This window comes from Amphiura filiformis, chromosome 9, assembly GCF_039555335.1.
Source record: "Amphiura filiformis chromosome 9, Afil_fr2py, whole genome shotgun sequence".
In the NCBI taxonomy this organism is placed as follows: Eukaryota; Metazoa; Echinodermata; class Ophiuroidea; order Amphilepidida; family Amphiuridae; genus Amphiura; species Amphiura filiformis.
The window spans coordinates 9,421,615-9,446,721 of NC_092636.1; positions in this window are offsets into that span (position 1 = coordinate 9,421,615).

Genomic DNA, 25,107 nt, shown 5'->3' on the forward strand with positions numbered 1-25,107 from the left:
TATTCCATATTAAATGTCAAGTCTGTATATTTTCGCTAATTCTAATATCATAATAATAGGCCTAGTTGGAAACAACTGCTTACGAGCCTATTTATTACAGCAAACACACATATACAAATGATGACGTATAAAGGAGTCATTTAAAACGGAGAGAGCAGCTGTTGTCATTTCGCTATCTCTCTTTCACTGCCTCTTCACTCATTCTCACATACGTATGCGTAGTTATTCCCAGAGAAAGAAACTTGATTTCTTTGGTTTTTCAGGGTATATTTAAAGAATATAACTCAATATAATAATGAAAAACGAGTATATGAAGGCATTTCATGAACAGAACAAATAGAATGATGACAATCCTGACAATCATATCGGAACCGTACTGTTGCCCCTGCACCTTCCTTGCAATAATACCACTGCTCACATAATTGCTGCAAGCTCGAAATTACAATCGGTGACGTATAAAGAAGTCGTTAAACACAGCGAGAGCAGTTGGGGGTGTTTTCGTGACGCTGGTGTAGCGTTCATTCTCTCCGTGACTTTGTCCATGCATGAACAAAAAGAGGAGAAAAATGTACGCAATGACGTATAAATACCGTACAATTTGAGATAGCTAACCATGATAAAAACATTGATCTGCCATGGTTTGCCCCAGTGGTTAGAAATGTGTATATTTCTATTCACAAAATGAAATTTTGAATTACATCATAATCTGACATCTTGTTATTCAAGACATCGTTATTTTCGTGTTGATTTTCATTGTGCACTTATGAAATTAGACATAAATACATTTTATATTTTCGCTAATTCTAATATCATAATAATAGGCCTAGTTTGAAACAACTGCTTACGAGCCGATTAATTACAGCAAACACAAATGATGACGTATAAAGGAGTCATTTAAAACGGAGAGAGCAGCTGTTGTCATTTCGCTATCTCTCTTTCACTGCCTCTTCACTCATTCTCACATACGTATGCGTAGTTATTCCCAGAGAAAGAAACTTAATTTCATTGGTTTTCCAGGGTATATTTAAAGAATGTAACTCAGTATAATAATGAAAAACAAGTATATGAAGGCATTTCATGAACAGAACAAATAGAATGATGACAATCCTGACAATCATATCGGAACTATTACTGTTGCCCCTGCACCTTCCTTGCAATATTAAATACCACTGCTCACATAATTGCTGCAAGCTCGAAATTACAATCGGTGACGTATAAAGAAGTCGTTAAACACAGCGAGAGCAGTTGGGGTGTTTTCGTGACGCTGGTGTAGCGTTCATTCTCTCCGTGACTTTGTCCATGCATGAACAAAAAGAGGAGAAAAATATACGCAATGACGTATAAATACCGTACAATTTGAGATAGCTAACCATGATAAAAACATTGATCTGCCATGGTTTGCCCCAGTGGTTAGAAATGTGTATATTTCTATTCACAAAATGAAATTTTGAATTACATCATAATCTGACATCTTGTTATTCAAGACATCGTTATTTTCATGTTGATTTTCATTGTTGTCTTATCAAATTAGACATAAATACATTTTATATTTTCGCTAAGTCTAATATCATAATATTAGGCCTAGCTTGAAATAACTGCTTACGAGCCGATTAATTACAGCAAATGCGCATATACAAGTGATGACGTATAAAGGAGTCATTTAACACGGAGAGAGCAGCTGTTGTCATTTCGCTATCTCTCTTTCACTGCCTCTTCACTCATTCTCACATACGTATGCGTAGTTATTCTCAGAGAAAGAAACTTAATTTCTGTTGTTTTCCAAGGTATATTTAAAGAATATAGCTCAATATAATAATGAAAAACAAGTAGACATGTGTGTATTTCTATTCACAAAATGAAATTTTGAATTACATCATAATCTGACATCTTGTTATTCAAGACATCGTTATTTTCGTGTTGATTTTCATTGTGCACTTATCAAATTAGACATAAATACATTTTATATTTTCGCTAATTCTAATATCATAAATAATAGGCCTAGTTTGAAACAACTGCTTACGAGCCGATTAATTACATCAAACACACATATACAAATGATGACGTATAAAGGAGTCATTTAACACGGAGAGAGCAGCTGTTGTCATTTCGCTATCTCTCTTTCACTGCCTCTTCACTCATTCTCACATACGTATGCGTAGTTATTCTCAGAGAAAGAAACTTAATTTCTTTGGTTTTCCAGGGTATATTTAAAGAATATAACTCAATATAATAATGAAAAACAAGTATATGAAAGCATTTCATGAACAGAACAAATAGAATGGTGACAATTCTGACAATAATTTCGGAACAATGGTACTCTTGCCCCTGCACCTTCGGCTACCTTCCCTGCAATAATACCACTGCTCACATAATTGCTGCAAGCTCGAAATTACAATCGGTGACGTATAAAGAAGTCGTTAAAGACAGCGAGAGCAGTTGGGGTGTTTTCGTGACGCTGGTGTAGCGTTCATTCTCTCCGTGACTTTGTCCATGCATGAACAAAAAGAGGAGAAAATGTACACAATGACGTATAAATACCGTACAATTTGAGATAGCTAACCCCCGGGGGGGCACTCGAATTTTTTTTTGGTAGGGGTGTGCCACCGCCAGTTTCGAACTTGAGGTCTAAGGAACTGATCGGCCAGCCAAAAAGGAGGGTCTAGGGAACTGATTGGCCGGTCAAAAAGGGGGTCTTGGGAACTGATTGACTGGCCAAAAGGGGGGTCTTGGGAACTGATCGGCCGCCAAAATCTGAAAAATCTCGGAAACTAAACCCGCAGGCCAAACCAGGGTTCAATTTTGTTTTTGCCACAGATTTTTGAAGGAATCGATTTCACTTTGAATTGTGCATTAAATTATTAATCAGGAAAATCATTAATGCAAAATAGGTCTGGTTTGGCCCATTACGATGGAAACCTCAACAAAGCAAAACAGCATTCAAATCAAAATTACTAGACCCTGTAGACCTACAATCTATGCTATTAGCCTACTGATAATTATAGCAGCATTACAAAAGCCCACCATAAAAACAAACCCACAAGAATTATTTTTTTCAGTGCCGAATAGAAAAACATTTAGACTACACATTGAACTGTCATGCTTATACCATGAGATGATTGAGTGAAGTGTGCAGAATTTGACAGCCATTCCACTCCCGATTTTACTAGACCAGTAGATCGTAAATTACCTTTTAATTCATTGTTTATGGAGAGCTGCAAGGATGTGTACATAATTATTAAGGTACTTTTCCTCATATTTGGCAATTTTATTCCAAAAAGAGATCTCAAAATCATTTATTTCTAGCTAAATGTTCACCAGCTGGACTCTCGCGATCGGCATTGCTGCAATGTTTATTTATTATCAGTCAACCATGTGTTGCCACTACTAAAGGAGCCCAAAATCCCACCCAAAGTTCACCTTATTCCTTACAATGTGTTTCAATGGGGAAGAAATTAATGGAAAATTCCTTTGAAGTTTTTGGGCTCGCAAAAGTAGCTTTTGGGTCTGCTTTTGGGCTTGAAATAGTAGGACAGAAAACACGTCTCTCAAGATGCCGATGAGAGCGGAAATCGATGATCTGAGGGTCTATGGAACGGCTAGAAAAATTTTGGGGCTTCAGAGCGGGCAAACAATGAATTCAGAGGGTCTACGGAACGGCCAGTGGCTCTGAAAAAGGGGGTCGTCGCCGCGGCACATACCCGTATAGCTGGGAAATGTGAGTGCCCCCCCGGGAGCTAACCATGATAAAAACATTGATCTGCCATGGTTTGCCCCAGTGGTTAGAAAGACATCGTTATTTTCGTGTTGATTTTAATTGTGCACAAATTAGACATAAATACATTTTATATTTTCGCTAATTCTAATATCATAATAATAGGCCTAGTTTGAAACAACTGCTTACGAGCCGATTAATTACAGCAAACACGCATATACAAATGATGACGTATAAAGAAGACATTTAACACGGAGAGAGCAGCTGCTGTCATTTCGCTATCTCTCTTTCACTGCCTCTTCACTCATTCTCACATACGTATGCGTAGTTATTCTCAGAGAAAGAAACTTAATTTCGTTGGTTGTTTTCCAGGGTATATTTAAAGAATATAACTCAATATAATAATGAAAAACAAGTATATGAAGGCATTTCATGAACAGAACAAATAGAATGGTGACAATTCTGACAATCATTTCGGAACAATGGTACTCTTGCCCCTGCACCTTCCCTGCAATAATACCACTGCTCACATAATTGCTGCAAGCTCGAAATTACAATCGGTGACGTATAAAGAAGTCTTTAAACACACCGAGAGCAGTTGGGGTGTTTTCGTGACGCTGGTGTAGCGTTCATTCTCTCCGTGACTTTGTCCATGCATGAACAAAAAGAGGAGAAAAATGTACGCAATGACGTATAAATACCGTACAATTTGAGATAGCTAACCATGATAAAAACATTGATTTGCCATGGTTTGCCCCAGTGGTTAGAAATGTGTATATCTCTATTCACAAAATGAAATTTTGAATAACATCATAATCTAACATCTTGTTAATATTCAAGACATCGTTATTTTCGTGTTGACTTTCATTGTGCACTTATCAAATTAGACATAAATACATTTTATATTTGTGACCGTACAGCACGAATGAGCCGTAAATGTCCTCAATTGTATTCTGAGTTACAGTGTAAAATGGGCATGAAGGTCATATTCATAGGTATTTCAATTTGGTGCTACGTGTATCTCATTAAATGAGGTACACGTAGCACCCAATTGAGGTACCTATGAATACGACCTTCATGCCCATTTTACACTGTAACTCAGAATACAATTGAGGACATTTACGGCTCATTCGTGCTGTACGGTCACATTTTCGCTAATTCTAATATCATAATAATAGACCTAGCTGGAAACAACTGCTTACGAGCCTATTAATTACAGCAAACACACATATACAAATGATGACGTATAAAGGAGTCATTTAAAACAGAGAGAGCAGCTGTTGTCATTTCGCTATCTCTCTTTCACTGCCTCTTCACTCATTCTCACATACGTATGCGTAGTTATTCCCAGAGAAAGAAACTTGATTTCTTTGGTTTTTCAGGGTATATTTAAAGAATTTAACTCAATATAATAATGAAAAACAAGTATATGAAGGCATTTCATGAACAGAACAAATAGAATGATGACAATCCTGACAATCATATCGGAACCGTATTGTCCCAGCAAACACAAAAACGTTTTAAAAACGTTTTAAATAAGTTATATTTTGGCTTTTGGTTTAGGTAAAAACGTTTTAATAACATTAAAATGTCGGGTTATATAAAGGTTATGATAACGTTTTAAAACGTTTTGTATGAAAACACACTACAGCAATATTTTTAAATGTTTTCAAAAAATGTTATTGTAAACTATTTTTGCAATCATTTTTGCCAAATATTGTGTCAATACTTAAATAATATTATGTTAAAATATTTTAACCCAGCGACCACAGAAATGTTCTTAATATGTGTTTTTCAAAACCTTTAATAACATTTAAATGTCGGGTTATATAAAGGTCATGAAAACGTTTTTAAAACGTTATTGAAAATATTTTGGGCAAACATTTTTCGCAAAATATTTTTTCAACCCCAAAATAACATTTTGTTTAGAATGTTTTGTATCAAGTTTTCAAGAATGTTTTTGGAATGTTATTAAAACGTTTTTATACCCTTTATATGACCCGACATTTAAACGTTTTCTGTAAAACATTTTTGTTTGCTGAGCAGAAGATTATCAAAATATGTTTTTTAAGGTTATGAAAACGTTTTATACTCTTAATATACCCTTTATATAACCCGACATTTAAACGTTTTCTGACAACCTTTTATAATCTTTTGCGAATGATGTCGAAAACGTTTTGTGTTTGCTGGGGTTGCCCCTGCACCTTCCTTGCAATAATACCACTGCTCACATAATTGCTGCAAGCTCGAAATTACAATCGGTGACGTATAAAGAAGTCGTTAAACACACCGAGAGCAGTTGGGGTGTTTTCGTGACGCTGGTGTAGCGTTCATTCTCTCCGTGACTTTGTCCATGCATGAACAAAAGAGGAGAAAAATGTACGCAATGACGTATAAATACCGTACAATTTGAGATAGCTAACCATGATAAAAACATTGATCTGCCATGGTTTGCCCCAGTGATTAGAAATGTGTATATTTCTATTCACAAAATGAAATTTTGAATTACATCATAATCTGACATCTTGTTATTCAAGACATCGTTATTTTCGTGTTGATTTTCATTGTGCACTTATCAAATTAGACATAAATACATTTTATATTTCGATAATTCTAATATCATAATAATACGCCTAGTTTGAAACAACTGCTTACGAGCCGATTAATTACATCAAACACACATATACAAATGATGACGTATAAAGGAGTCATTTAACACGGAGAGAGCAGCTGTTGTCATTTCGCTATCTCTCTTTCACTGCCTCTTCACTCATTCTCACATACGTATGCGTAGTTATTCCCAGAGAAAGAAACTTGATTTGTTTGGTTTTCCAGGGTATATTTAAAGAATATAACTCAATATAATAATGAAAAACAAGTATACATGGTATATGAAGGCATTTCATGAACAGAACAAATAGAATGATGACAATCCTGACAATCATATCGAAACTATGGTACTGTTGCCCCCCCGGGGGGGCACTTCAATTTGAAATGGATATAGGTGTAGGGCTGGCGCTTTCGCACTAAGGGGCATTCGGTGAGAGCAACATGTAAAAAATATGGGGTCATTGGGTGAGAGCATGATTTTTGGCATTCGGTGAGAGCAAAATGTAAAAAATATGGGGTCATTGGGTGAGAACATGACCTTTTTTTTAAATGGAATCTTTGGGTGAGAACCAAAACAGCGCCACAAAAACCTCGAAAATCGAATTTCTAGTTCTAAATGGCTTCAAATTTCTTTATTTTTTCAAAATAAGTAACAAAATCAGTGATATGAAAAGTTGCTGTTCAAATTGAACTTGTAAGGGTCTTTGGGTGACAGATCAAATGGTAAAATTGTGGGTCTTCGGGTGACAGAGCGCGGAGCGAGCATGTGGTCGTAAAAAAATATGGGGTCTTTGGGTGACAGCGATGCTGAAAAAGGGGGTCTTAACAGCTCTACATACGCGTCACCTCCAAAGTTGGAGTGCCCCCCCGGGGTTGCCCCTGCACCTTCCCTGCAATAATACCACTGCCCACATAATTGCTGCAAGCTCGGAATTACAATCGGTGACGTATAAAGAAGTCGTTAAACACAGCGAGAGCAGTTGGGGGTGTTTTCGTGACGCTGGTGTAGCGTTCATTCTCTCCGTGACTTTGTCCATGTTGATCTGCCATGGTTTGCCCCAGTGATTAGAAATGTGTATATTTCTATTCACAAAATGAAATTTTGAATTACATCATAAATCTGACATCTTGTTATTCAAGACATCGTTATTTTCGTGTTGACTTTCATTGTGCACTTATCAAATTAGACATAAATACATTTTATATTTCGCTAATTCTAATATCATAATAATAGGCCTAGTTTGAAACAACTGCTTACGAGCCGATTAATTACAGCAAACACACATATACAAATGATGACGTATAAAGGAGTCATTTAAAACGGAGAGAGCAGCTGTTGTCATTTCGCTATCTCTTTCACTGCCTCTTCACTCATTCTCACATACGTATGCGTAGTTATTCCCAGAGAAAGAAACTTGATTTCTTTGGTTTTTCAGGGTATATTTAAAGAATTTAACTCAATATAATAATGAAAAACAAGTATATGAAGGCATTTCATGAACAGAACAAATAGAATGATGACAATCCTGACAATCATATCGGAACCGTACTGTTGCCCCTGCACCTTCCCTGCAATAATACCACTGCTCACATACAGACTTGACATTTAATATGGAATATTTTTTCGCAAAATTCCAAGACTGGTCTGGTAGAGGTCTGCATAAACGGCATGGGCTAAATATAAACTGGGGTGTGTCGGGAGATGGTGTAAAATAATTGTATGACAGAAAATGTGCTTTCCATTAGTTTACATTATGGCGCTCATAATGTAGTGAATTAGCCAAAAACGGCGGATTTAAGGAGACTGAATTTGATTTTTGTGGGCCTAAAATTTCTGAATTTGACCAACATTATTCTGATATTATCAAAATCAATGAGGTATGAAGCGATTTTACTGAACCTGAATACCAATAAGTGTTCGTCTGAACTGAAATGCACCTGTGATCTACCAGTTTTGAAAGTGGGAGGAGCTTTACAAAATATGGCTCTCAAAAGTGATACCCACTCAGAATGTTTGAATGGTCCCCTGGGGCCAAATGTTATAAACTTACTGTACACAAAGAAACAGTGTGAGTTCATTGGACAACCAAGAATCCACACAGTTGTTTTTGTACCGTAAATTTATAACATTCGACCCCTGGGGCCATTCAAACTTTCTGAGTACGTACAGCTTCTAAGAGGACCATTTTATGCTCCTCCCCTGTTCAAGAATTTGGTACATTGTAAGTGAAGTTCAGCTGTGATGAATTCCAGTTGCTGACGAAGTTTAAGAAATACCACCTCAAACCCCTATAAATTTGATAATAACAGAAGCATGTTGCATAAAGTCTGAAATTGTGTCCACCACAAAGCTCAAATTCAGCCTCCCCAAATCCGCCATTTTAGGCAAATTCCTTGCATTATGAGCACCATAATGTAAACATATGGAAAGCACATTTTCTATCAAAGAATTATTTTACATCATCCCCCGACACACCCCAATTAATATATAGCCCGTGCGGACTATGCAGACTCCGTCTAAGCCATTCTTGGAATTTTGCGACAAAATATTCCATATTAAATGTCAAGTCTGTAATTGCTGCAAGCTCGAAATTACAATCGGTGACGTATAAAGAAGTCGTTAAACACACCGAGAGCAGTTGGGGGTGTTTTCGTGACGCTGGTGTAGCGTTCATTCTCTCCGTGACTTTGTCCATGCATGAACAAAAAGAGGAGAAAAATGTACGCAATGACGTATAAATAACGTACAATTTGAGATAGCTAACCATGATAAAAACATTGATCTGCCATGGTTTGCCCCAGTGGTTAGAAATGTGTATATTTCTATTCACAAAATGAAATTTTGAATAACATCATAATCTAACATCTTGTTAATATTCAAGACATCGTTATTTTCGTGTTGATTTTCATTGTGCACTTATCAAATTAGACAAAAATACATTTTATATTTTCGCTAATTCTAATATCATAATAATAGGCCTAGTTTGAAACAACTGCTTACGAGCCGATTAATTACAGCAAACACGCATATGCAAATGATGACGTATAAAGAAGACATTTAACACGGAGAGAGCAGCTGCTGTCATTTCGCTATCTCTCTTTCACTGCCTCTTCACTCATTCTCACATACGTATGCGTAGTTATTCTCAGAGAAAGAAACTTAATTTCTTTGGGTTTCCAGGGTATATTTAAAGAATATAACTCAATATAATAATGAAAAACAAGTATATGAAGGCATTTCATGAACAGAACAAATAGAATGGTGACAATTCTGACAATCATTTCGGAACAATGGCTTGCCCCTGCACCTTCCTTGCAATAATACCACTGCTCACATAATTGCTGCAAGCTCGAAATTACAATCGGTGACGTATAAAGAAGTCTTTAAACACACCGAGAGCAGTTGGGGTGTTTTCGTGACGCTGGTGTAGCGTTCATTCTCTCCGTGACTTTGTCCATGCATGAACAAAAAGAGGAGAAAATGTACGCAATGACGTATAAATACCGTACAATTTGAGATAGCTAACCATGATAAAAACATTGATCTGCCATGGTTTGCCCCAGTGGTTAGAAATGTTTCTATTCACAAAATGAAATTTTGAATAACATCATAATCTAACATCTTGTTAATATTCAAGACATCGTTATTTTCGTGTTGATTTTAATTGTGCACAAATTAGACATAAATACATTTTATATTTTCGCTAATTCTAATATCATAATATTAGGCCTAGCTTGAAATAACTGCTTACGAGCCTATTAATTACAGCAAATGCGCATATACAAGTGATGACGTATAAAGGAGTCATTTAACACGGAGAGAGCAGCTGTTGTCATTTCGCTATCTCTCTTTCACTACCTCTTCACTCATTCTCACATACGTATGCGTAGTTATTCCCAGAGAAAGAAACTTAATTTCTTTGGTTTTCCAGGGTATATTTAAAGAATATAACTCAATATAATAATGAAAAACAAGTATATGAAGGCATTTCATGAACAGAACAAATAGAATGATGACAATTCTGACAATCATATCGAAACTATGGTAAGTGTTGCACCTTCCCTGTGAATGTGTAGGCTACCTCTCTATAGTTTTACACTAACCGCTTATACGTCCCAACAAACACAATAGAGAGCTTGCGAAATGAAGTTACTTTAACTTTAACTTTAACGTCTAGAGGATTATAGAGGATTATGTATGGTTTTGAATACATAATCCTCTATAATCCTCTAGACGTTAAAGTTAAAGTTAAAGTAACTCCATTTCGCAAGCTCTCTAATGTGTTGTATAGAACACGTTTAAATGTCGGGTTAATTAACATGTGTAAAGAGATATAAAGGTTTACTAAACGTGTTAATAACATTCAAAAATAGTTTTGAAAACTTGCTGCAAAACATTCTCACGTAATGTTATTGGATTAAGGTTTTTTTTAAATGTTATTGTTTTAACCAGAACTACAATGTGTTTATATTGTTTTTCAAAAGATTTTATGTTGGCTGGATTAAGCTGAATTTATACTCGATCGCCGAGCGATGCGATTAATCGCTTTTGAAAAAGCGATTTGCAATCGCCGAATTTTGCGATGCATCGCCCGTCGCTTTTGCATTTATACTTATCACGGCGATAGCGATTGCAGACGACAATTAAAATATTCTAAATGCCACAAAATACATTTTTAAAACATCAGTTGCTGTCAATAATTATTGCTTTGAATTAATTTATCACCAAAAGTTAAAAATCGAGAAAGGTAAATTAATTAGCAAAATAATAGATCCAGTTGGTTGTATATGATTGGTTGACGCATTCACGTGTCAAGCGATATCGCTGGGAAGTTGAGATTTCTTCAACTTGCAAAAGCGACGTCGTTTTTGCCTCCGCGATTTGAATCGATTGATCGGCTTGACGCTCTGGAAATGTAAGTAAACATTGAGCATGCGTGAAAATCGCTTTTTTGCAAAAGCGATCGAGTATAAATTCAGCTTTAGAGAGTAAGGTTTAGGATTAGGTACTCGTACTCGTAGAAATACTGTAACTAATTATTTGAACTTAACTTTTTTGGACATGCAGACGTTAGGACTATTATAAGAGGATGTAGACCGCTCGCATTTTAACAAGATTTTAACAAAATAATAATATAATATAGTCATTATTTTAAACTGTTGCGATTTGGAAGTTCACAGCATCTTCACAGCATCTTGCGAATGGTAGCGAGCTTTGGCAAAAATTGCATTGATCATTTCATAGCGAGTGTGTAGAAGAATTTAAATATCACTCTTGTAGGTCCGGTGGTTCTTGAGTTATGTTGCAAAGAGGGCTGAAACAACAACACTTTTGTAACACGTACATAACTCATTAACAACAATATATCAAGTAAGTTTTCAAAGTATATGATTTGAAGAATGAATTTTTCAAAACATCAAAGTGTTATTTTTCAATAATACATTGATTTTGATATTTAAAAGCAATTTTTGGCTGCTTCGACCAACAATAGATCGTGTAGCCTTAAGGTTGAACATCACAACAAGTTACCATAGACCGAGTGACAAACTATAATGAGCTGTGACATCATCACCCAATTTACATCTCGCCGTCTACAGCCAATATAATTAGCCAGCGAAGTGGTTGCGTAAATCCCTGGTAACTGGATCATGCACCTTTTGGAATTGATAGTACATGCCATAGACTTTGTGTTGCGATCATTTCGATCATGGTGTAGAACTCAAAAGCGTGACCCAGTTGACATGGTGATAATCGAATTACACGCGAATTGGAGCACCATTGGCCTGTTTGCCAAATATTCATGAGAACAGCATACACTGCCACGAAAGGATGATCATATGTAAATGAGAATGTACACTATGAGCGTGTTTATAGTGAGCCAGATTATCCGGTATTTAGAGTATAAGTACATCTTATACGGTATTGGTCGCCACTATGAGCGTGTTTATAGTGAGCCAGATTATCCGGTATTTAGCGTATAAGTACATCTTATACGGAAAGAGTCCAAGAGCAGAAATATTTGGTGTCAAACCACATTTGTATAGATTTATTTGCGTAGCAAAATTAAACACGAATTTTCGGTCATAGACCTTTGTCAAAGGTCTATGACAAAGGTCTATGACCAAAGGTCAAAGGTCAAAGGTCAAAGGTCAAAGGTCAAAGGTCTATGACCGAAAATTCGTGTTTAATTTTGCTACGCAAATAAATCTATACAAATGTGGTTTGACACCAAATATTTCTGCTCTTGGACTCTTTTACTTATCATTATTCAAACCTACGCAGCCACAACCTTTTTACATCTTATACGGTATTGGTCGCCACTATAAACAGACCAATAGCGCTATTTGCCGCACATATTATACGGAACTGATATCCTTCGAAATCGATGGATATTGCAGTATATTCATTCCGTATACGGCCACTATAAACAGACAAGGATTAACGATACCGTTATTCAAGGAAGTGGAGTAGGGTCATATAACTCTCCGAGCTCAAATTTGTCACTGTAATAACACATCAGCTACAAATATGGTACGGTACTGTAGCAATAATGTTAAAAAGTAGGCCGGTATCGTTTCGACGGCACACTATTTGAAACTGGCACCATATTTGTGTCTCCCACATTGCATTGCGGTGACCTCGAACACGCTGAGTTCAACCACCTCGGATTCAGAATAGCGCTATTGGTCGCCACTATAAACAGCCGAGATAACGGATAAGTCACATTCCATTCTAATATGCGTATAAAGATACCGTATAAATACCGTACACCACCACGCTCTATAAACATACCAATAGCGCTACTTGCCGCACATATTATACGGAACTGATATCCTTCGATATCGATGGATATTTCAGTATATTCATTCCGTATACGGCCACTATAAACAGACAGGGATTAACGATACCGTTATTCAAGGAAGTGGAGCAGGGTTGTATAACTCTCCCAGCTCAAATTTATCACTGTAATAACACATCACCTACAAATATTGTACAATACTGTAGCAATAATGTTTAAAAAATAGGCCGGTATCGTTGCCACGGCAAACTATTTGAAACTGTGAAAATATTTGTGCCTCCCACATTGCATTGCGGTGACCTCGAACACGCAGAGTTCAACCACCTCGTATTCAGAATAGCGCTATTGGTTGCCACTATAAACAGCCGAGATAACGGATAAGTCACATTCCATTCTAATCCCATATGCGTAAAAGGATACCGTATAAATACCGTTCACCACTATAAACACGCTCAATGACCTGCGCATGCACGGCTATAGAGGTTGTGTATATGACATATCATACCGTAAATATGGCGGACTACTCAAATGCATTCAACAAAAGCATAATCGCAATCTACTAATCTACCGCGACAGTTCGTCTCACACACATAACAAATGCACTACCATCAAATAGGTTGATGACAACATTTGATTGAATGGACTGCACTGCGCTACTGAATACGGTGAAGGACACCGTTCAAATCCTTTGTTGGAATGTGTACATGCTATGCAATATCGATCAGCCAATAGGGCAAATTGCGTCAAGTGGCCATGAGTCGGTGCATGATCAATTTCTACACGATCAATTTCCATAAAGTTGGCTCGACTGGGTGGTGTCCGGCCAATATATATGAATATTGCATGGTACATAAAGGAAATATACCCGAATATGTCAAAATTTGGCTCAAATATGTTATGGTTGATACTATCGAGTGAGTTTCATATTTTTATGAATGGACTCCGAGAAGACGTAAGGAAGAGGAGGTTGATCCAGCTATCCTCAAACAAAATATGTGTGAGACCGCTCATTCAAAGTAAATGATGAGTCACCCAATTTAGCCGCTTAACAATAGAATACTACAAGGGATAGGTCAGTGATTTCATGTCATCGTACCATGCATACCATACATGCAGGCCCTGTCATCCAGTCATATTTCAGATAAAATAAAAATATGACTGAAGCTCCATGGCAAATTATAATTTTTGTCGCTTGCTGTCACTTTCAGCCTCTATCATTTGTGATAGAGAATGTTTTCAATTATCAGAACATCTTTATTAGGTTTACAGGAAATGATCAAAAATCATCACTTCTCTAAAAATCCTAAAAATTTCTTCTTTAGAAATTTATATATTAACAACACAAGGCGGATTTTGGGGGGAATTGTTTACAACACTCGATTTCTTTCTTGTACTATCCACATGTGGTATCCCATCCAAGCAGCAGGTCCTTAATACACGCGTTTCATACTTTTCAACAAATTCTCTATAGAAACATTCGAAATATTTCCCATTCTTGAGTGCAAATCAGTCGACCGTGAGCGGTCTCATATATCACATCAAAGGATACTGCAAGTGGATGTCTAACTACTTGAGAATAAAGGACTATGAATAGGTGCAATCGGATTACCTACGGGATTATCTCAAGTATACAATTCCGTTAACCCTCCTCTTCCTTACATCTTCTCTGATGGACTGTAGTATTAAGGGTAGCACAAAGCCTTTTGTACAGGTCAGCGCTGAACGCATGGTACCATGTATTGTCAATGGCATTATCGGGCCTTGATTCACTACGAAACAGTGAAATTCTTGGTTGAAGTTACATCAGGTACTGTGTCGGGTTTTAAAAAAAAAAAATTTAAAATTGCATGAAAAATGAAGATAACTTATTCAAATCAATATTAATTTTGAAAATTTTGGCTTAAATACATTTTGTTTAGCAAGATACGGCTTTACGGCTTTCGAAAGGAGTGGATACGTGCCTATACTGATGAGTGTCTGATTTTTACTTAGTCAATTCACCTCGAACTTTTTCTAATGAATTCATCTTGATTGTTAACAAAATAGACCAAAACCTGACATGTTCTTCTTCCTTTGTTCAGTTTCAGTTCAAAATGATTTACATTTTGGCACATTTAAAGGAGGATTTCGTGATCCTAGCATCCTCTTTTTATGACATGTTTCAGTAGATATCCACGAAAAAAGCTTATTTCCAATATTTCAGTTGATTCCGATTTCGCGTTTGCGAGTTATGCATGATTATGTGTATTACACTGCTCCATAGACAATGTGTTGTAATTTCGTTCTGGTGCACCAGAACGAAATTCAAATTTGGCGATATTTTTGCTAAACGAATTAATCTGCAAGAAATATTTGGTACATAAACATTATGTAGCCAGAGGTGTAAAAATCTCAACTTTTTTTGGAAAAGTGGGCGGATGAGGCTGTGGATCACGAAATGCCCCTTTAAGCGTTGATATTTAAATTTAGGTATTCTGAAAATGTGTCTGGTACAACCATACAGTCTACAAATTTGGTTTGTACAACCGTCCCGTGACAACCGTACAGCACTGAAAGCTTTAATTATACTGAAGCTGAAGGGATATAGAACAATCGTCGGTGAAATCATGTTTTTGTCGATACATTTACAGGTTTTAGCCCCTCTTTTCCCAAAAATTCTGGCTACACCACTGATTAAAAAATATATTGCCATGATTTATACCCTTTGAATCAAAAAGAAGAAGATTTCAAAGGTTAGTATTTTCGAATTTAGAATTTTGAATCTGTCAAAAAATGACGTAACTTGACAGAAAAACGAAAAACATTCTAGTGTCTAAATAAAGAACTTCCAAAGTTGGCTAAGTATATCATGTATAGCATCAAACGTTTTGAAAGGTTGGTGCCTTTTGGCGATGCAACGTAAAAAACCCAACATAAAACCGTGCTTTTCTATCTCATTTGTGAGAAAGAAGTGAAAAACCACTCTTTGAAGAGCCATTGGGCACAAGTTTTTTGGAGTGAAAATTATACTCTTGTAAGAGTGCACTAAAATATATTCCACTATTTTCCGAGTGAATTAATGTTTACTATCACTGTTCTTAAAACAAATTGGTAACTATACGTCTGTAATGATTAAGTATTTGTTATTTCCGGACAACGTTCTTTTTAATATTTGCAGGGTGCTTCGCCAAGTCCTTCGACAACAAATTACCCACGACGTTCTGAACGACTCAAGAAACGTCCGCAGGTGCATTACGATTCTGACGCTTCAGCAGAGGAGGTACGTCAGTTATTTAGGCAGTTTTTCTACCTTAGCCAAAGGGCATTTGGCTAAGGGTCTCTTTTTCTTAGATTCTGATTCTTTCTTTCTTTCTTTCTTCTACCAATCATATAATGAGCCATCGTAGCAATATGCATTTGTCAATTTTGACGAAATTTGGTTATCATGACCATTGGGGGGTGCCACAAATGTCACGTGAAAATGTCGGGCGCAAATGTCATGTCAAGGTCATTATAGCCCAAAACGTGTTTTTCACTTAAAATGCTACCCCTTCCCCATACTACATAGCACCGTGACATCACTTGCACACATGCATCGTCTATAGCTAGTGTCTAAAAGTTGTACACAGAATTGGGGTCAAAGGTCATTTAGGGTCATTTCCGGCATGTAACCAAATACCTTAAATCGGACATCGTAGCCATATGCTTTTTGCCATGTTGACCATAGTTGAGCACTAGGACCATTGGGTGGTGCCACAAATGTCACGTGATCATTTGCGGTCAAAGTTCTTCCACTTACGGACAATGACCAAAAACGTAATTTTCACTATAATTGACTGGGGGGCCATATGAAAAGTCTACTGTAGTAGACCATTTACATTTATTATCCCTCTAATCCCACCATGGAAAATCCACCAATCCTGTTCTGATCCAACAGCTATCTATCCTTTTTTCTCTGGGCAGGGCAGTCACTGGGGATGTGGATGTGTTGTGTTTTAATGCATGGAATGGTATGAATTGTTTAAAAAAGGAATGCAAATCAGTCTACCCCATGATAGATTTGCACACAAATATATCATCCATATAGCAAAGATATATAGTCCTTACAAGCCCATTGTGGTTAAATGAGCCATGTATTGTAAAATAATAATTGGGCTGATCATTCCTCATCATGTGTACTTTAAAGTATACGTACATTATAGTAAGAATAGGTATGTCCTTGCCAGGTTTTGTAAAGATAGGTAAACAATCTTTACAGAGCCTTCCAAGGATATCTGTGTATGTACCTAGCTAAGCTAGGTCTTCTCTTTCTGTCCGATTCTTCTTCTTTCTTTCCCCTTTTCAAAATGCTGCTGCTCCCGTAAATTACATAGTAGCCCTACAATGTCGTCACCACTATGAACCATAGGCTGGTGGTACAAATGTCGCATGAACAACTCTAGGTCAAAAGTCATAAAAAGATCAACAACACTGGCTAAGGGCCGTGCTCTGTGAGCACAATGTCTAGTTGTTTTTGTTGTTGTTGTTTTTTGTAGAAAAAGAAACAGTGTGCATTTGCATATAAGGTACCATATTGAAATACATTATTTGGAAGAAAGAAGAACCGGGAAACGGCTCACAAACGTTATAAGATGGTCAATAAGCATGTAATTTTGATAAGAACAAAACTGTTGTTGCTATTTTGTCATCTCTTTTTTTTTTTTACATCGGTATAGAACTTTCTTTCTCCAAAGAAGAGGACCAGTGCAAAGCTTGACTACGAGGAGAGTGATTCTGACGAACCAATGGACCAAGGTGATCCCAACGCGAAAGATGCGTCTGCAAGTCACTCAGACTCTGTTGATAAGGTTAGCTTATTAAGAATATCAAAATTATGCTGTACAAATTGTGTTGCATAACAGAATGACTCAGTATGCTATATTGTTTTTGTAGTCGATATAAAAAAATGCAATAAATATGTACGCTTATTGTTAAACCAAGTATGCTGAAAAAGAATCTGTTACGGATCTTCCTGATGGTAATAGTCATAGGACTCTGCATCGGATTATCTGAATCACTAGGTGACAAGATTGAAATACATAATGGTACTGCCACACTAATCTAACGCACATGCGTGCTTTCTTTGTATTTTGATCCCTTACTTGTACTTGCAGGGCAAAAGAAAGCCTTTGACAGATTGGAATGACCAAAAAGGTACCGGTCAGAAAGAATTGCATCAACCACACTCAAGAGTAGAGAAGAAAATGAAGAAGCGTGACAAGAAAAAGAAAAGATGTCCTGCTATGGCGAAGGAGGAAAAGCTAATGGAGTATCTGAAACCTTATAGCAACGAACAAGAAGATGACGCAGTGATGCGTAATGAGTGGATTTTCTTGTATTGGGAAGACTTAGGGAAGTTTTATCGCACTAACTGTCCATGCGGTACTCCAATCAGGTATAAATGTTGGATAAGAAACGAGGGTACTGGTAAAGATGTATTTGTTGGTCGTATTTGTAAGGGTCACTTTAAGGCGAATTCCTCCCTGTCCCATATTATAGAAGTTGCTAGTCGGCTCGGTGAAGAGAAGAAGGGTGCAGGTGTATCGGGTAGGATTACAGAAAAATGTCGTCAATTTATCAAGATAGCGGTAGATAACAAATACAGTAAGCTGTTGGATGACGTGCGTGACATAGGGGGAAGCTCAGTTTTGGAAACGCGCGAATATCAAACTATCATGACAGTGTCTTTGCCAGAAGACAGCGATCATTTGAGTTTGGTAGACTTGGTATTGAACCAACATGTCACTGTCCGTCTTGCGCTGCGCATGATGTCGGGCACTACGACAGTAAGCCTTGTAGATTGGGAGTTGTACGGTTCCAAAGTAGTTGATCCAAGGGTTTTCTTGCGTCAGTAAAGAGCATACGATATGGCCCGCCTAATTGTCCAACGTGAATATTTTTGACACACAAATAATTCCTTCAATTTATATTATAAATTTCTCCAAAATGAATATTGTTGAGCACAATGAATTAAGTTCTCCAAATTGACATGATATCCAACACGATGCATTAATTAGTATCTTTAGCGTAATGCATTAATTTATCCACCATGTTTAGATAAATATTACTTTTGTAACCCAAAAGTGTGTAAGAAGTGGGTTAAGGCCCATTGATGTTAAATTCACCCAGTATTTTTGGGGCCTTTACGGCATTGGCTCTCATATCAAGCGGGTTGGAAATGAGGGCAGGTTGGAGTGGGAGTCAAGGTCATTCTAACCTATAACTCATAATATAACCGCTTACCCTATAAAGCTTAGCCAAGGTGGAAATAGCAGAATGCGGATAATAACCATTGTGTACCAAAATGATTAACGTTGGAGAAATTGGCGGTCATATTACACCGTACAGTAGCGAAACGATCTATTATGGCCAAATCGTGATGCGCTACTACATTGTCACAGCTACTGGATTATCATGCAGCACTGACGATAGGCCCGTACCGTTCCAACAATTCGTTTCCGAAGAATGTTTCAGAGAAATGACTGTTCGGTAAGGGCACACAAATAAATCCTGTTAAAAATCGTATATTTGCAAAAGCGATCGAGTAGAAAATGTTACTTGGAAAGATGCCTAAGGGGCTGTTCAATAATTATATGTACACCGCATAGTGTCATCGCCCCGATATCTTCGTGGCAGAAATCGTCATGGTAGGTTGAATCCACAGCCACGCATAGCCATTTTGTTCCGACCTTTGAGACGCATAATGAGCCGAGGGACATCCCGACTAAGGCTACTGACAATAGCCCGGTAATTGATATCTCTGTGTTAAAGTGAGCTTGTATACGCCATGTGAGGGAGTGCTCACATGCACACTACGCTGTGTGTGACCTCTGTGTGGGGGTGAACATGTATACGCCACGTGAGTGAGTGCTCACATCAGAAAATCAGAATATTTTTGTCAATTTTTGAGGTCAAGACGCACGCTTCTTTCTCAAGACACAAGCTAACGACCCCGGGGGGGGGGCACTCAATATTTTTTTTTGGTAGGGTGTGCCACCGCCAGTTTCGAACTTGAGGTCTAAGGAACTGATCGGCAGGTCAAAAAGGGGGGTCTAGGGAACTGATCGGCCGGTCAAAAAGGGGGGGGCTTGGGAACTGTTTGACCGGCCAAAAGGGGGGGGTCTTGGGAACTGATCAGCCGCCAAAATCTGAAAAATCTCGGCAACTAAACCATGCAGGCCAAACCAGGGTTCAATTTTGTTGCGTTTTTGCCACAGATTTTTGAAGGAATCGATTTCACTTTGAATCAAAATAGGTCTGTTTTGGCCTATTACGATGAAAATCTCAGCAAAGCAAAACAGCATTCGAATCAAAATTACTAGACCCTGCAGACCTACAATCTATGCTATATTAGCCTACTGATAATCATAAAAGCCCACCATAAAAACAAACCCACAAGAATATTTTTTTCAGTGCCGAAAAGAAAAACATTTTGACTACATTGAACTACATGAGATGATTGAGTGAAGTGTGCAGAATTTGACACTATTCCACTAGACTAGTAGATCGTAAATTACCTTTTAATTCACTGTTATGGCCAGCTGCAAGGATGTGCACACAATTATTTGAGGTACTTTTCCGCATATTTGGCAATTTTATTCCCAAAAGAGATCTCAAAATCATTTATTTCTAGCAAAATGTTCATCAGCTAGCACTGGGCAGTGCAGTGCTGTTTATAAACAAACCAGTGTTGCCACTACTAAAGGAGCCCAAAATCCCGCCCAAAGTTCACCTTATTCCTAATATGTGACCGTACAGCACGAATGAGCCGTAAATGTCCTCAATTGTATTCTGAGTTACAGTGTAAAATGGGCATGAAGGTCGTATTCATAGGTACCTCAATTTGGTGCTACGTGTACCTCATTTAATGAGATACACGTAGCACCAAATTGAAATACCTATGAATATGACCTTCATGCCCATTTTACACTGTAACTCAGAATACAATTGAGGACATTTACGGCTCATTCGTGCTGTACGGTCACATATAATGTGTTTCAATGGGGGGGAGAAATTTATGGAAAATTCCCTTTTTGGGCTCGCAAAAGTATCTTTTGGGCTTGAAATAGTAGGACAGAAAACACGCCTGTCAAGATGCCAATGAGAGCGGAAATCGACGATCTGAGGGTCTATGGAACGGCTAGAAAAATTTCGGGGCTTCAGAGCGGGCAATCAATGAATTCAGAGGGTCTAAGGAACGGCTAGCGGCTCTGAAAAAGGGGGTCGTCGCCGCGGCACATACCCGTATAGCTGGGAAATGTGAGTGCCCCCCCGGGCTAACGACTATCATATCCGTTGAACATATATATTCAAGTGCAATGAACCACATCTGGTTTCTTTAGACGAAATCATTTACGGGAGATATTCATCATTTTCTACCCTGAATATCTGAATTTCATCTGAATATCAATCGTGCATAGCACATTCACGTGTATCGATCCCGGGTATTCATTTCAGTGTCTCTGGTTGTATAATGTAATTATTAACCGGGCGATGTCGGTGTGCAGACTGTGCACCGGGGTGGTATATTCTCAAAATGGTCTGCCAAAATCTTATCTCTTGTAAAATGTCTGATCTTACAATGCGAGCGCAGCGAGCGAGACATTTTGTATATTTGAACGTGTTCCTAACCCAAAACATCTGTGCCAAAAATCGCTTGCCCACCCCCTTCGACCTGCCAAAATGCTTGCCCCCCCTTTTTGGCCTGTCAAATCCCCCCCCCCCCATAATTCACCACCCGGGGTACTCATAATTATTGCACCACCCCTAACTTAGAAGATGGCGGTTATTGTATATTTAGGGATCAGGTCCGTACGCAGGGGTTTTTTTGGGGGGGGAGGGGGGAGGGGTGCTGATTTTGAAAAAGTGGACTTTTTTCCAAGGAGGGGGAGGGGCGATTTTGTGAAAAGTGGACTTTCTTCCCAAAATTTGGACCTTTTTTGACCAAAAAAGCGTAAAAAACCTGATTATAATTTTTGGGACTTTTTGTAAACTTTTGCACCCCCGCACCCCCCTCCCCTGCGTACGGGCCTGTCAACTAATAAAATTAGTTGATTATATTAAAGGCATATTATAACATTTCTGTAGAAATAGATTAGTATTTATTTTCCTTAAAATGTTAGCTTTTACTGTCAGATATGTCCCCTTTTAATTTTGAGCCGAACAAGTGAGGTAAAGTATAGAAAATTGGAATTTACTACTAGCGCCCATGCATGTTACTCCCGCGGTTGTAATACGGTACGATACTGGGGGGATATGCCGCACGCCGTGTACGTACTGTGCATACGTGTTCGACTTAGAGAATAAAGGTATTGTTTTTAGCCGCTGGAGTGCATCTATCGTCTCATATAACACGGGCGACATCATTATTTTTAGTAAAACAACGAGGCGAAGCCGAGTTGTTTACGCCAAAAATAATGATGACGCGTGTTATATGAGACGATAGATGCACGACAGTGGCTAAAAACAATACCTTTATTCTCATTCTTAAACACTTCAATAAAAATAAATATATAAATCATAAGCATACAAAATTTTAATCAAATTAAATCCTACATTTTACAAGGAATTACCGAGGACTTAGAATCGATCAGTCCCGTTGTTGCTATATGCACCTCCGATTGGTTCAAATAGCGTGTACGAGTATCGCGTCGACACACACACGCTAAAGTGTGTGATATCGTGTCATATCACACGGGTAAGAACCAATAAGATTGCAAGAACATTCTCAAGTGTTTAAGAATAATATTTCCATCGTAATAATAAAACGCCGGTTCCAACGTTTTATTCAAAACTACAGCACCTAAAAGTCTTGATTTTTGCAGAGTATCTTTATTGACTAAAGTACATTACAATCGAATCGTGTAAAAACCAGAATTAAAAATTTTTGCATTCTGAATACGAAGCATGTCTTTCTGATATCAAATAATTTTAATATTGTGAAATTCACGATATAATACAAATTTTATGACAAATTATTAAAATTTGATATTTTTCAAATTTTTGATATTTAACAGTACATTTTATAAATCTAATGATATATTCTCAAAGTGTATGTAGCTGGGAGGAAAAAGCCGACGATCAATTGAAAATGTTGACCTTTCATATTGAAGATATGGATTTTTTCCCAAAAAGACCTAATTTTTTTTGCTGTTTGGGGGAAATATCCATATCTTCAATACGAAAGGTCAAAATTTTCAATTGATCGTCGGCTTTCCATCCCACCTACATACACATAAATCATCAGATTTATAAAGTTTACTTCGAGTACTGTTAAATATCAAAAATATCAATTTTAATGATTTGCCATAAAATGTGTATTACATTGCGAATTTCAAAAAATCAAAATTATTTGATATCAGAAGGACATTCTTCGTATTCAGAATGCAATTCGATATGTCTGATGTACTCTGATGTCCCACAATAAATACTGTCCAAACGTTCATACCCCTTCCCTTAAGTTTGTGTAGGCCTATTTGGACTGATCTATAATTGATAGGTGTATTGGGGTGGGCTTTCCGAATCCATTGCATTAGTTAAGCCTATATTGTATGTCGCAATGATTTGATGTTTGTCGCTCAGTGAAGCTTGTATGTCGAAATACATTGCCTCATTTCAAATATATAGTTTTAGTTTTGGTTTTGGTTTTGGTCACGTGGTTTCCTATTGTCCTGCCTAACCACTTGAATCACAAGATATCGAACTCTTTGTTTCTACCTTTTGTTTAAAACTAAACATTTGTGACAGGTAGTTTCGGTTTTGGTTTCAGTTTCTTATAAGTGGTGTGACGAATAAAATTACAGGATTTTCGAGTTACCTGATCTAAGTATACAAAAGAAATGTTTAAATTTCGCAGTGCAATATTCACGAGCAGAGAAGTCGAACAAAACAGTCTACATTTGAAAGCATTGATTTAGTTTGAAAGCATTGGCTTGAGACTACGAAATAGCCTAAGCTGATTTCACTGTGAAAATATATAGACCATCGAAATATTTGCATTCGACATTACAAAAGGGCAACTACTGTAATTGTATAGGTGCTATAAACAAAATCGATTCATGTCCTTAATCCCATGTACCAGAATCGATGGAAGGCCATTATATGACCTCTAATAACCTAATGACTTTTACTGAAGCAATTTTACTGCAAAAAGTAGAAGATAGAGGGGAGAAGATTGGGGTGCGTGCGTGTGTTTGTGTGTGTGTGTGTGTGTGGGGGGGGTTGGAGGGCAAGGGGATATGGGCCGGGAGAGAGAGAAACATATGAGAGAGAGCATTGGAAATGAAAGAGAAGGGGGAGGAGAGCTCGAGATGAAGATATCGAATGTAGGGGAGGAGGAGGGGGAAAGGGGTAATTTAGGAAAGCGGTGGTTATATAGGGAGGGAGCCCCTCTTAAAGAGGTATGGGTTGTGCTTCCTGGGGATAATAAACTAATTCATAATCAAATCATCTCCATGCATCGTTTATGTTTCATACAAACAAACAAATTCCCCACCCCACCCCATCCTTCAGTATACGCGCATGTATATGATTTCTAGGCCTAGAACTCGTGAGTGTAATATGCCACCTACCTTCGACAGAGAGCATCAACTGTCGTCCGCGGGATAGATTTCCGATATCAATCATGATAATAATTATGTCAGCACAATAGGCTATTGTATACTTCTGGTTATATACCCTATACTGTGCCCTCCCAGCATAATAGTGTTATGATTGCAGATCAGATCAGCTCTACTTTTTAATCCCTTGATTTTTGGTTTCTGAACAAAAGAGAAACCAAAACTATATATTTGAAATGAGGGATTGCCTCATTTCAAATATATAGTTTTAGTTTTAGTTTTGGTTTTGGTCACGTGGTTTCCTATTGTCCTGCCTAACCACTTGAATCATAAGATATCGAACTCATTGTTTCTACCTTTTGTTTAAAACCGAACATTTGTGTCAGTCAGTTTCGGTTTTGGTTTCAGT